Source organism: Diabrotica virgifera, chromosome 9, assembly GCF_917563875.1.
Source record: "Diabrotica virgifera virgifera chromosome 9, PGI_DIABVI_V3a".
Taxonomy (NCBI): domain Eukaryota; kingdom Metazoa; phylum Arthropoda; class Insecta; order Coleoptera; family Chrysomelidae; genus Diabrotica; species Diabrotica virgifera.
In genome coordinates this window covers 145,037,257-145,051,324 of record NC_065451.1, presented here as the reverse complement: position 1 = coordinate 145,051,324, position 14,068 = coordinate 145,037,257, and the positions used below count along the sequence as shown (strand labels likewise).

At 35.6% G+C, this 14,068-nt stretch overlaps 1 long non-coding RNA gene across 1 annotated transcript; it reads right to left on the bottom strand.

The window, feature by feature from the left end:
- Window positions 1-12,287: 12,287 nt before the first annotated feature.
- On the bottom strand, window positions 12,288-12,611 carry LOC126892074 (uncharacterized). Its single transcript, XR_007700665.1, has 2 exons — window positions 12,564-12,611; window positions 12,288-12,424 (listed from the first exon to the last, which is right to left on the bottom strand). It is a non-coding gene; the product is annotated as an uncharacterized LOC126892074 (long non-coding RNA).
- Between the last annotated feature and the right edge of the window lie 1,457 nt (window positions 12,612-14,068).

The window sequence follows — 14,068 nt, the reverse complement described above, 5'->3', positions numbered from 1 at the left end:
AAAAATCTCTTAAACTAATGATTTTATCGTTAAGAATGAAGAATATATTATTTAAATAGAAGGTATTGAACAATCTAAAAATTATGCTAAATGCGCAAAATTTTTTTTCTGATTTTTAATACTGGATTTTCTTCAAAAAATACCCGAAAAAAGCGAAAAAATGCGGTTTTTCATTTCTAAAGGTACGTTTCACCAATTTTAAAAATCTGAAAAATTTCAGGGTGAAAGATTGTGCAAAAATACACATTATAATTGATTTTCGTAAAAACGAGTGTCTTAGTTTTTTTTTTCAGACTTATTTAAAAGTTTAAAATTGTTCTAAAAATTCGAATTTCCCGCTAAAAATTAAAAAAAAAAATTTTTCATATAGATCTTTTTTAAACTTACAAATTTTTTAAATAAAGTTTTTGGCTAGCTCTCGATGCGGCTGAGATAAAAAATAAAAACATAAAAAGCTTAATTAGGCTCTAGGGGGGTCACGTGACCACCTAGGGGGTTAAAAATTTCAGAAAGTGATATCCTCTATATGTGCTAAAAAGTGGCCTATATGGAATTCGAATCGGCTTGGGGGCACTTTTCACCATCTTACCCGGCTAGGCCCTTTCACTGTTATTTTTTTAAGATGTGCCCGCCATGAGAATGCCATATCGTCACTGTCAGAGCAACATGCCTTAACGTCATTTTCTAAGGTTTTCAGGAGAGCGAAATAACTCATTATCCCTTAATAATTCCAATGAAACCTTACTTACCAGATAAAATCTTGTTTACTTTGTTTCTAAAATTTCATTTTTAGGGGAAAAATTGTTAAAAACTTGTGATATTAGAAAACCTGGACAATAAGGTTTGTTGGCTGCCAAGAGTATTGACAATACGAGCTGTTGCTCATTCTATTAACTCAATTAACGTAATTTTTTACCTGTCTAGTTTAATAAACAGTTAAATCCTAAAGTAATTTTATATTATACTCAACTATCCCTAAAGTACACCATGGACCCCATTTAAAACAGTTAACACTTAAGTTTGATAATTTATTTAAAAAAACTGGTAAGAAAGAAAACAAGGAAAATACAGTCATGAGAAGCTTAAATTTAATGCTTCTAATTACACCTAATGCTTCTCAGATTTTTTTTCTTGTTTTTATTTTCTTTTGCTTCTTTTTCGTATCCCTTTGACTGATATTATCGTGTGGGAGTGAATCGTAGAAGCCATGAACATATTTACTCATCATGGGCTCTAGTGATTGAAGATCTCTCCATTTGTCCAAAGTTATGTTCAGAGGCTTTTTGAAGAGCTTGAGGAGAACATAGACAGGATCTTGCTTTTGGGGTCGTACGGGCAATGATGCAAATTCATCCGTGTATTTTAGTTTGTAATAAATTTTTCCTTCAGGCCTGTATTGGAGAATTCTTAAATCCGTAACAGTAGGATCTCCAGGTTTCTTTCCCGGTCGGATGGAAGGATATATATTATCGCATTGCAAGAGCGCATTTGAAAGAACTGAGTTTCTATTTTGATAGTTACACCCGTCCGAGTATATCACCACTGATTTAAGAGAGATTTTTAAAAGTTGTGACGTATAATCCACTAAAAAAGAAGCAAAGGTTGAAGCACTAAGGTTACTGTTGGTTTCAATACGCTATAACATCGTGGGTTGCCAAGTTATATACTGTATAATTGTGGACAGTTAATTTTAACTTGTAATATGCTGCGCTGGCCCTAATAAATGGTATGGTTTGGACTTTCATAAGGTTACAGCAAATTGTGTGACATTCTCCATTCATGGCCTTCTTTTTGTCTTCAGTTTTCTCATTTTGAGCTTCTTCTTTTCGAGCTCTGTGCTCCAAATTCTCTTCTTCTGTGATATTCTGACAATTATAAGCATATCACTTGTCACACATGTCTTTTCGTGGAATATAAATGGCAATATTCATGTTTTTAGAGTATTACTAAACTGAGCTCTGCTTACATGTGCAACATTGTCCTCTGTGCATTGTTTAACATAAATCTCATGAAGATGAGTTTTAGACCTAATATCTGTCTGTAAATATTGCTTTTTAGAATTTTTGCGGCAATAATGTGAAGGAAGTTTTGGTAGTTTGGACAAAAAGTTTCCCAAATATAACTTCCTATTACGCCTAGCGCGCCTTGATTGACCAGAATCGGCCCCACTTACTTGCGAATTACTTACGTCATTTATTTGCAAGTCATTTTCAACGTCATTAGAGATGTCTTCAAATGGCTCTGGCTCATCCCTGTCACTATTTCTACTCTCGTGCTCTTTACTGAGCCAATGGCGCACTTCATCTTCGGTTAATCCTAATGTAGACAGAAACATATTCTTGCAAACGGGAATTTTTTCGTTGTCAGTTTTAAGAAAATAAAAAAGGGATACCTTTCTTCTAGAGTTTGGTCCTCCCCAATATGGTAGTATTGGATTGGTCTGACATATTATATTTAATACTAGCTGACCCGGCAGACTTCGTACTGCCTCAATAGATAAAAACAAACTGTTGTATACAATAAACTTAAAATGAACAAAAGGAATTCGTAATTAATAAACAAAAATCGATGTGAATGAGGTTTTATTATTATTTTTAATTAATTACACATGATGTTTGAAATAATAAAGTTTAGTTAGAAGTAACAAAATAAAGTTTGTAGTGCAACAGTTTCAATCTTAAATTTGTTTATCTTATAATGAATATAACAGCTTTATTATATCTACATTCAAAACAACCATCTATTTATTATTAGGTTCGGGGAGATTCCAAGTCTATAGGTGTTGATTAAATAAAATTAAATTCAATTAAAATTAAATAAAAAAGTAAATGAAGTAAATTAAAATTAAATGAAATTGAATAAACGTAAATAAAAATAAATAAAACTGAATAAAATTAAATACAAATAAATAAAATCATATTAACTTAAATACAATTAAATAAAGTTAAAAAAAATTAAATAAAAATAATAAATAGATTAAAAAATAATAATAAAATTAAATAAAAGAAAATATAGTCTAACAAAAATAAATAAAATTTAATAAAACGAAATAAAATAAAATAAACGAAAATAAATAAAATACTTAAATTAAATAAAATTAAACAAAACGAATTAAAATTAAATAAAATTTTATAATTTGCTGCTTTTTCTTTTCGTGTGCTCAGAATTTTTCTTCTGCTTATGGTTCCGTTTAGAGATATTTTTTGAAAATTTCGCAAAATTAAAAAATTCATATTTTGCCCAATTTGAGTCCCAAAGTTAAACTGTGCCACTTCTCTTCTATGAAATTTGTCGCTCGTTCTTCTTCTGTCCTCAGAATATTGCTACGGCTTGAGATATTGCATTTCGGACACCGATTGTGCTAGACAAAAAATTTTAGTACGGTTATGTTCGGAATTCAGCAAGGAGTCTACCTACTTAATTTCATATTTTTCACGTCATTATTGTGAGAGTTACGGCGTCATGGGCAACCCCCTAATGACATACGGGTATGAAATATAGACAGCAACCTACTCCCAGTACAGTCCAATATACTGCAAAATTTCATAAAAATCGGTTAAGTCGTTTCAGAGGAGTATGGTAACAAACACTGCGACCGGCGAATTTTTATATAGATGTAAAATATTTAAATGGCTATTAAAAAATAACGGTCTGAGATAAAAAATTGAAAATTTAGGATTGTATGTATCTTTTGCTTCTACATCTCATAAAAATAGTAAAAAATGGTTTTTCCAAAAATTAAAAAAATATATCAGGGGGGGCAACACCCCTTATGACGTACGGGTATCCTATTCGGGTATCCTATTCCCAGACCGCTAGAATATACATGTAAAATTTCATAAAAATCTGTTCAGCCGTTCTCGAGTTATAAATGGTGTAACTAACACAACCTCGACTTTCTTTTATATATATAGATGTAAAATATTTAAATGGCTATTAAAAAATAACGGTCTGAGGTAAAAAATTGAAAATTTAGGATTGTATGTATCTTTTGCTTCTACATCTCATAAAAATAGTAAAAAACGGTTTTTCCAAAAATTAAAAAAATATATCAGGGGGGGCAACCCCCCTTATGACGTACGGGTATAAAACTCCATATTATCCTATTCCCAGTCCGCTAGAATATACATGTAAAATTTCATAAAAATCTGTTCAGTCGTTCTCGAGTTATAAATGGTGTAACTAACACAACCTCGACTTTCCTTTATATATATATAGATGTAAAATATTTAAATAGCTATTAAAAAATAACGGTCTGAGATAAAAAATTTAAAATTTAGGATTGTATGTATCTTTTGCTTCTACATCTCATAAAAATAGTAAAAAACGGTTTTTCCAAAAATTAAAAAAATATATCAGGGGGGCAACCCCCCTTATGACGTACGGGTATGAAACTCCATATTATCCTATTCCCAGTCCGCTAGAATATACATGTAAAATTTCATAAAAATCTGTTTAGTCGTTCTGGAGTTATAAATGGTGTAACTAACACAACCTCGACTTTCTTTTATATATATAGATGTAAAATATTTAAATGGCTATTAAAAAATAACGGTTTGAGATTAAAAATTGAAAATTTAGGATTGTATGTATCTTTTGCTTCTACATCTCATAAAAATAGTAAAAAACGGTTTTTCCAAAAACTAAAAAAATATATCAGGGGGGGCAACCCCCTTATGACGTACGGGTATGAAACTCCATATTATCCTATTCCCAGTCCGCTAGAATATACATGTAAAATTTCATAAAAATCTCTTCAATCGTTCTCGAGTTATAAATGGTGTAACTAACACAACCTCGACTTTCTTTTATATATATAGATGACAGACAAATAATAAAATAAACAAACAAATAAACAACAAATATCTGATTACATAATATTTAATTTATATATTAAAATAATATAAATATCACCATCATATTTATATTAAAAGGATTCTCTTCTAATCTCTCAAAATGCTTACGATCTTCATGAGCAGTAGATATTTTTGGTCTTCCAGAATCTTGCTTTCTTTCGAGAGTTTCTTGTTCTCTCCATCTTTTATTAATCTTAATAACTGTTGTTCTGCTTACGTTAAAATGAATCGCGTATCAGTTTTTTTTTGGAACCAGCTGTACATTTTTTTACTGTCCCAAGACCAAGACCAAAATAATTCGAAAAGTTCTTTTCTCTTCTTATCAGATATAGAGTAACACTTCCTGGTTAATTTATATCTTCCACAACCCTGAAGATTACAACGAACTCCCATTTGCCTTGCTTCACGCTTGACATCTTGGACAATTTTGTTTGTAGACTTTTTGTCTAACCTACGGAATCCGATATATTCTTTTCCTTTTTCTCGGTTATTGCGAGCTGTTAAACGTTTTTTGGTTGAAGAGACATATTCAGACTTCTTTTGTTCAGTATTGTTCTCTGCATTATCTATATTATTAGTATTAGGTGATGTTTGTATAATATTTGAGTAAACGTCTGAGGTTTCAGCGAAGAGAGAATCAGAATCATTTACATTCATTATCTCAGAATCAGCTGACGAATTGACTTCTTTTTCTAAACTAGTATTTCTGTCCATGTAAACAAACTCAGCATTCATTATATCTTCAACGTATTGATTTAAGTTAGTACTATCATTGCAAAGCACTGGTACAATTCCTAAGCAGTCTGACGTCTGTTGAGAAATATTATCCTTGCTGACTTCTAATAAATCAACATCATTTGTAGTGAGATGGAGATTATTATTACCGTGTGATGAGGGTTGATATACGTCTGTCTTTAGGCTGCTATTACTTTTGCGTCTGGGAGTAGCTGAGGGTTTAAGCTGAGGGTTTAAGCTGATTAAGCTGAATATACGTCTTGAAACATTCCAGTAGTTCATCGGAATCATACAAATTGTCTTCATCCGAAACTGGGTTGTAATCACTTCCACTAGATTCATCCGAAACTGGATTGTAATCACTTCCACTAGACATCTTTTACCACAAGATATTTCAGATATTTCAATGTTCTGTAAAGACAAAAAAGAAATTATTAAAAATATAGGTAGATTTAATATGAATAATACACAATAATTAATTTAAAAATCAATCAATTAAACTTACTATATTTCTTTATCTCTAATTTACCATACAACACACCGTATAATTTAGATTTTGTTTAACTGCCAATAACGTCGTACTATGTTAAACAAACAACATACCTTATTGTTAATTTGGGTTGTATGTAACTTCCCGTAATGTCAAATTACGAACTAACGATTTAAAATAAATGAAATTACGACCATCACAAACAGAAAATATATCAAAATTAATTGATTTTTTATGGAAATGTAAGAAATTTAATAAATTAATCTTAAAATAAACTTTGTACTTACCAAAATTCTAAAATCTCGATGCAAAACTCAGATCACAGCAAATAATGAACAGAAGCATGGAAATAACTGAAGATATGGTGTGTTACTGACCAAATGACAATGTGGGCTGTTACATTTGTTAAGGTAGAGCGCTCTCTAGTGGTTATTTTTTTAAACTTGTAGCACTGGTAGATGCGCCTTCTCAATACGAATCCAATAATAGGCATAACTCATATTCGTTAAAAATGACGTTAGGGTATGTTGCTCTGACGATGACGATATATACATTTTCAATAAAGAGTCGCTAATAGTTTTCGATATATTGGAAAAATCTATATTATATAGTGGGACACATATGTAACCAAAGTGGGTGAACAGGGAATGTATGAAATGGCCGTAAAGGCCATAAATATAATAAAAAAAAAGGGAGAAGCCCCCGAAAACCATCAGTCATCGTTAACAACGAGATAAATAAGGAAGATGTGCGAAAAGCTCTCGAATTTGTGGGGAGAAAAGAAAATATAGTATGGGAAATAGTTATTAGAGGGAAGGAGATGGATAAAGGGGAGAGGCATGAGCAGGAAGAAGCCCTCCTAATCAAAACGGGGAAATCATACACTGATGCATTAAAAGAGATGAATCAGAAAATTGGTATAGGGAAGATTTGCTTAAAAGTAAATAGGCTAAAAAAACAGAAGAGAGTGACATCCTCGTAAAACTAAAGGGGAAGGGAGCAGCCGAGAAACTGAAGAAGGAAATGGACAGTAAAATAACGGGAATGAGCATATCTGTTCGGAAGAAAGAAAATTATTTTTCCATCACGGCAATAGACCCAGGTTTACAGAAGAACAACTAATAAGTGCGATAACAACATATAACGGTATCCCCGAGGACGAAATAGATGTCAAAACGCTATTTATTCATTTTATATGTACACCTTTATTTTATTTATATTTATTGTGTTCAATATATACAAACGGATATGCGTCAACTCTCTAGGGAAATGAACAAACATGAACCTCAAGGATCAACCTGGTATAAGGATAATGCAGGTGAACGTGGGTCGAGCAAAACGCGCACACGATCTGGTCCACGCGAAAGCCTGTACGCTAAAAATAGACTTACTCATCGTCCCGGAACCTAACAAAAAAATAACGTCGGATGGTGGCTGGGTGCAGGATACAAACAAGAACGTGGCGGTGCTCTTCAGAAATAAAGATCTTGGCGTGCGTGGCATAGTCAGGTGCGAAAATTATATCCTCATTAAGATGAAGGATTTTTGTCTCCTGGCATGCTACATCTTTGTTTGTTTTTGAATCCGTTTGTCTAATCCGCAAACATGCATCAGAAGGTCCAGAGAGACCCACTCACAACTATCCCCATAGAAACGTGGAGCACAATCTTTATCTGCCAACCCCACGGTCTGAGCTGGTTAAGTGCTCTATACTGTACAATTCGAGAAAAATGTACAATCACCTGCCATCTAACATCAAATCTATTGCAGCATTTCCCGCTTTTCGCAAGGCCTTGAAAGCTTATTTGCTGGAGAGAGCTTTTTATACAGTGAATGCCTTTTTTATAAAGGATTTGAATTCAGCAAATTGACTTGCAGGATTATTACTTTCGAGTACTTTTATACATATTTGCAGCGGCATAGAACTTTTGATTTACTTTCCCTTTCCCTTTTCCTCGTTCGCCTTCTGTTTGCTCTGACGTTGTATACATATTGTTTGCAAAATTTTAAATTTTTTAATGTGTACTTAATAACTATAAAATTATATTAAGTAGTATAACTCACGCCATTTACTTGGTGTCTGTTTCTGTTTTTGTTTTGTTTGTAGTTTTTTATTATTTTTTGTTTTTTATTGTATTTTTTTATTTTGTATAAGCTTTGTCCACAAATTGGTAAAATTTTTTGACAATAAAGCATACCTTACTTACTACTTACATATCTCCAAACATACCCATCAGAGACTACAAACAAAAAGTAGATGAAATAATGAGCATCGCTACAAGAGAGAAGCAAACAATGATTGTCGGGGACATCAACGCAAAAACTAGGTCATGAAGCTCTCCCATGAATAATGAGAAGGGAGAGTTCTGGAATGAATGGATAGCCCAGGCTGGCCTCCATGTACTCAATAACAACAAACCCACATTCATAAGAGGGGCCAGTAAATCGCATATTGATGTAACCATTGCCACCGAAAGGCTATCCTGACGCATAAAAAATTGGGATGTCCTGGACGAACAGTTATTCACCTACCACTGTTACATAACGTACGGGGTGATGGTTAAAGGGAGGTTTCTAAGAAAACCGATAGGTCGAAGAGAGAAAATATTAAACAAAAACAGGTACCTATTGGAGATTAAAAAAATCGACGAAGACGCAATAACAGATCTCGACCAACTCAGGAAGACACTCGTTAACGCCGTTGAGTTGGCCACAGAGAAGACAAAAAAGAACGAAAGAACCCCCTATTGGTGGACAGATGAGATAAGAGAACTACGTGAAGTGTGCCTCCGATCTCGGAGGAATTACACAAGAAGCCTGGGCAACCCCGAGCTCAATGAGATATATAAAACAGCGAAGAGGAAACTAAATATCAAAATAAAGAAAGAGTGGCCGAATGGAAAGGTGTGGAAAGGTGGCCGAATCTGATAGACGCGCTAGAAAATGATATATGGGGAGACGCATACAAAATAACGATGAAGTCTCTCAAAATGATCGCCCCATACAGGCTAGACGAAGACCAGCGGCGTGAATCTGCGGAACTTCTCTTTCCTGTCAAGGAGGAGCAAGCTTTCCTGAAGATTTTCCCCACGGTAGTGGAGGAGTTTACGGAGGAAGAAATAAAAGCCGCTGATCAGGAAATTAAATCGGGAAAAGCTCCCGGCCCCGATGGTCTGCCACCTGAGGCACTGAAGATAATAGCAACAGAGAAACCAGGTTTGATCAGAAGAGTATTTAACAATCTTCTGCGGAACTAAGAGTTTCCCAGGGAATTACAGGAAGCAAACCTGGTATTCCTACTCAAGCCTGGGAAACCCCCCGACTCGGCAACCTCTTACAGGCCGATATGCCTTCTAGACTGTCTTGGCAAGGTTTACGAAATTCTTGTGAAGAAGAGGCTGGAAGGGGTATTGGCAAGTGAGAGAGCTCTATCCAGTCAACAATTCGGATTTCGAAAAGGTCGATCAGCAGTAGACGCAGCGATCTGGATTAAAGACGCGGCACAAACAAGTAGAAATAGGTGGGTGGTACTTGTTCTATTGGACATAAAAATGCCTTCAACTCGGCGAACTGGGACCTCATCATCGACATGATTGTCGAGCTGGGGGCCCCGGATTACATGTCCAATATAATAAAGGACTACTTACGGAAAGAAGCGTATGCATAACGAAGAAAAATAAGATGAATATGACTGCTGGAGTACCCCAAGGGTCAGTCCTGGGACCCACACTATGGAACATATTATACAACGGGGTACTAGAGGTAAATAGAACACAAAGAGTAAGGGCAGTAGCATACGCAGACGACCTAGCCCTACTAATCGAGGACGACACGAATCGGGGAATCATACATAAAGGAAACACAGCAATAGAAAAAACCGCGAAATGGATAGAGAACAACGATTTAAAATTGGCAGTAGAAAAGACTGAGATAATTATCTTGAGGGGACGGCGGGATCGAAAAGACATTAATTTTCGGTTCAGAGGTTCCGAACTAAAACCCCAGAAAACAGTTAAGTATTTGGGAATAATCTTCGACGACAGAAGGTCATTCGGCCCACATATACAGGAAGCATGTCGGAAAGCGGAGGCAAGGACCTCAGTCCTACAAAAATTGATGCCGAATATAGGAGGCACTGGATCACACAAACGGGCAGTAATGCTACAATCCATTATGTCAATATTATTATACGGGGCTCCAGTGTGGCATGAGGTCAAATACAGAGACATGCTTCTCAGAGCGCAAAGAAAACCCCTGATCAGAGTAGCGCGTACAGAACCGTATCAACCGTTGCCCTACAGGTAGTGGCCGGAGCTGTGCCGGTGCACATTCTGATAGAGGAGAGGGTACGAATGCATCGAAGGGGTAACGGAGCTATAAGTTCAGGACCAGAAGAAAGAAGAAGAAGCCTGGAAAGTTGGCAGGATCAGTGTTCAAGAGCAACAGGCAAAGCCGCCTGGACGAGGACCCTTATCCCTAATGTAGTGAGGTAGTATGAATGCAGACACAGGCGCGTTAACTATTATTTCACACAATTTTTGACGGGGCATCGATCCTTTCGGTCATATACATATCGTATAAGAAAGACTGAGGACGATCTGTGTGTCACCACGTGATATTCGTATGCCCTGTATATCATGCAGGGCGAACCTCGCTGCAGCTGAGGATGGGGTCCCCTCTGGGTGAGCCCCAAGAATTAATGCATAAAGCCATTATGAATGAAAAAATGTTGTGACTTGATCATTGGATTTGTCATTGAAACGATGAAGCATAAGGAAAAAAGAGAGAGGAGACTCCAACAAAGATAATCTGTTTGTATTTCTTTTGAACATGTGTCGTTTCGCGCCGACCGGGGTGGGTAGCCAATATACAACTCCCACTTCTGCCGGGGCAGTCATTTAAAATAAAAGAATTTTTAATCCTAGTGTTAGTTAATGTTAGATGTTTTGTTTTTCATATGCTTATATCTTGTGTTGTGAGTGTATAGATGAGTGGGCCACTCCTACAGGGGATGGGGAATGAAAGTTTAGTTGTTCTCACTAACTGTTTAGTAATTCTTAGCCAGTTTACGGTGGATGGGATGATAGCGTGGTCGCGCCCCCTCACCCATTATTATGCAGATAGGTCGGTTGCCTTACGGACCCTGGCTAGCTGCGTGCGTAGATGGGGTGGCGAAACCGGGTTGTCATGACAGTCACAGAGCGCACGCAGAGAGTGCTAGACGGGGGTGACGAGCAAAGCTGGTGGGTTAGAGCTATGCCCGGTAAGGTCGGTTCCTGGCCCGCCGGTTGGAAAAAGAGGAGGTGAGTTTATAGAGAGTTGAATCCAACACACGTGGGACACCTTCCCAGAAGTCTTTAGAAGATTCTTACCTCCAAAAAAAAAAGGTAATTTAGGTTGAATCGAACTATTTCTAGTCTCAGAATCTGTGATTTAATTTATGACCTGCCCTTTTGTTACATCCTGTATAATGAATTCAAGTTTTAGTAAGCTAATAGGACTTGTGGAAAAATGTGTGTATTTATTTACAACCAAACATGCGAGCTACTCAGACGAATAAGTTTAGGTTGAGCTGCATTCGGAAAAATGAGAGACGTATTTAAAACAAATATGTACCGATCCATTTAAAAAGGAAAGCTTTTAACCAGTGCGCTTTACCAATCCTCACATACGGAGCAGAAACCTTCACTGTAACAAAAACAACATCAGTCGAGAAATTGGGAAGAATACAACGAAAAATGGAGAGATCAATGCTTGGAATAAGCGTAAGAAATAGAGTAAGAAACTAAGAAGTTTGTAGACGAACCGGAGTGGAAGATATTATCGAATATATTACAAGGCAAAAACGGGGATGGGCGGGACATGTTGCAAGAATGAAAGGCGCATAACGCATAATTAGGTAAGGTTTTTTAACTGATATTTTTTTATCGGTAATTTAGTTTTGTTTCAGTTAACAAACGCCATTTTAAAGAATACAGCCGTATAATTTCTTTGTTTATAAAGATATCAGGGACATTAAAAAAAATGTTCACAAAACAAAACTACCACATGATTTAGATGTATACCCACACTTATACCTTGTCCTCCCTACAGGGTGTCTCAAACTTAACATCAGAAAAACATATCTTTCTTCCGCCCGGTATAAGTTCAAAATAGAAGTTTGAGTAAACCTTTGCCTTGCTCTGTAAATACCAAAGAAAAATAAAAAAAAATAGACAAATCCTTTAATCTGTTCACGAAAAAATCAACTGTGAAAATGAGCATAATTTTAGGTGATGCATAACTTTTGAAACAATGTGTAAATTGCAAATATTCGGGAATCTCCGGAGTCTAAACCGGGAACCTAAAAAAATTGGTGGATACAAAATTTGATGTAACCCATAAATGATAAAATTAGTTTAACAAACGATCGTTAATCCGAGGGTTAATATTGTTTACTTCCTTTCCTCTTATTATAATAATAATTCTCGTTCTTGTCTTACCTTATTTTACACAGCACAGTAGCACAGCGTAGACACAATTATATATTTGTTCCCTAAGAACACACTCCGCACTTATTGAAAAGATAATACTGACTAAACTAAAGACAAAAATTACCATTCATCAGATATAGTGTAAAACCTAAAGGGCCATAAATAAAATCGGAAATGACAGTCACAGATTTGGTTAGGAGTCCTTAAGTGGACACATGTGCATTCCTTATGTATTATCGAAACAAAACAGTTCCTAGCTAATAAATTTACCATGAAAAGTATCGAATGTCGCTAAACATCCAATATAGACTACTTCATAGAAATTTGGATGGTACGAAAATTGGTTGTTGTTGAGAGAGATGAATGAGAAATGGATTTATTTTTAAATTTTTTATTTTTGAGCACTAAACTTTTTTAACATTATTTAATCATAAGATTTTTAGGTATAATTTTTTTTCGGTAACCTGTCGGAGCGGCGCCTATTCAATCACGGCGCCGGGGGGCGCAGCCCCTAATTGCCCTTATGGACGGCGCGGGCCTGCAAATATTACTTACGGATTAGATATGCAAGTATGTAAAACTTTTTTCCTCGCCACGTTATGCTATGACAAAAGTAATGATAATGCTATTGTTCCCAAACAAGACCAACGAGGGCACCGACCAGCTCTGAATTTTGTTGACAAACAACCGATGGTTGAACATATAAAGTCTTTTCTACTTACCGTATCTCATTATCGTCGGAAGCATGCTCCCAGTCGTCTATACTTACCATCAGATATTTCAATTACAGTGATTTACAACGACTACAAAATAAAGAATCCTGATTTTCAGGATAGTTATAATAAGCTCTATCGTCAGAAAATTGCAAAACTCAACATAGTATGCACAACTTGGCTGTGAAGAGTGCTTCTAGTGTGCATCATACGATCTTCATAACACCGAAGCCAATCATATTAGTACAACAGAAAATTGTTTAGTGTGTGAAAACTATGTATCTCACAGAAATAAATATATTACTGCCAGGAAAGTGTATGAAAAAGATGCGGAATCGCAACTAAAATCATCAGATCTCATAGTTTCAGCAGATCTTCAGAAAGTGGTAATGCTTCCAAGAGAAGATCTGTTTAAAGAAGTCATTTTTACAAGGCGCATAATTGCTTTTAACGCAAGCGTTGTTGCTGTTGGGAAAGGTAGAAACATCTATCCTTTAGGAATTATGTGGCGCGAAGGAATATCAGGAAGAAAAAAATAAGATATAGTGTCAACAGAGATAAAGAATCCATAACAATTTGGCTGGATAATTGCTCGGGGCAGAACAAGAACTGGTGTTTGTTCAGTTTTTTTGTTAACTTAAAACAATTAACCATAAAATACTTTGAGCCCGGACCCACGTTTATGTCCGCAGACCATTTTCACCACCAGGTAGAAAAATCATTAAAGAGGGTCAAAACTGTTTGGGATTTTAATGACTTTGTTCAATGTGTTTTAAATTCAAAAAAACAGATCGATGTTGT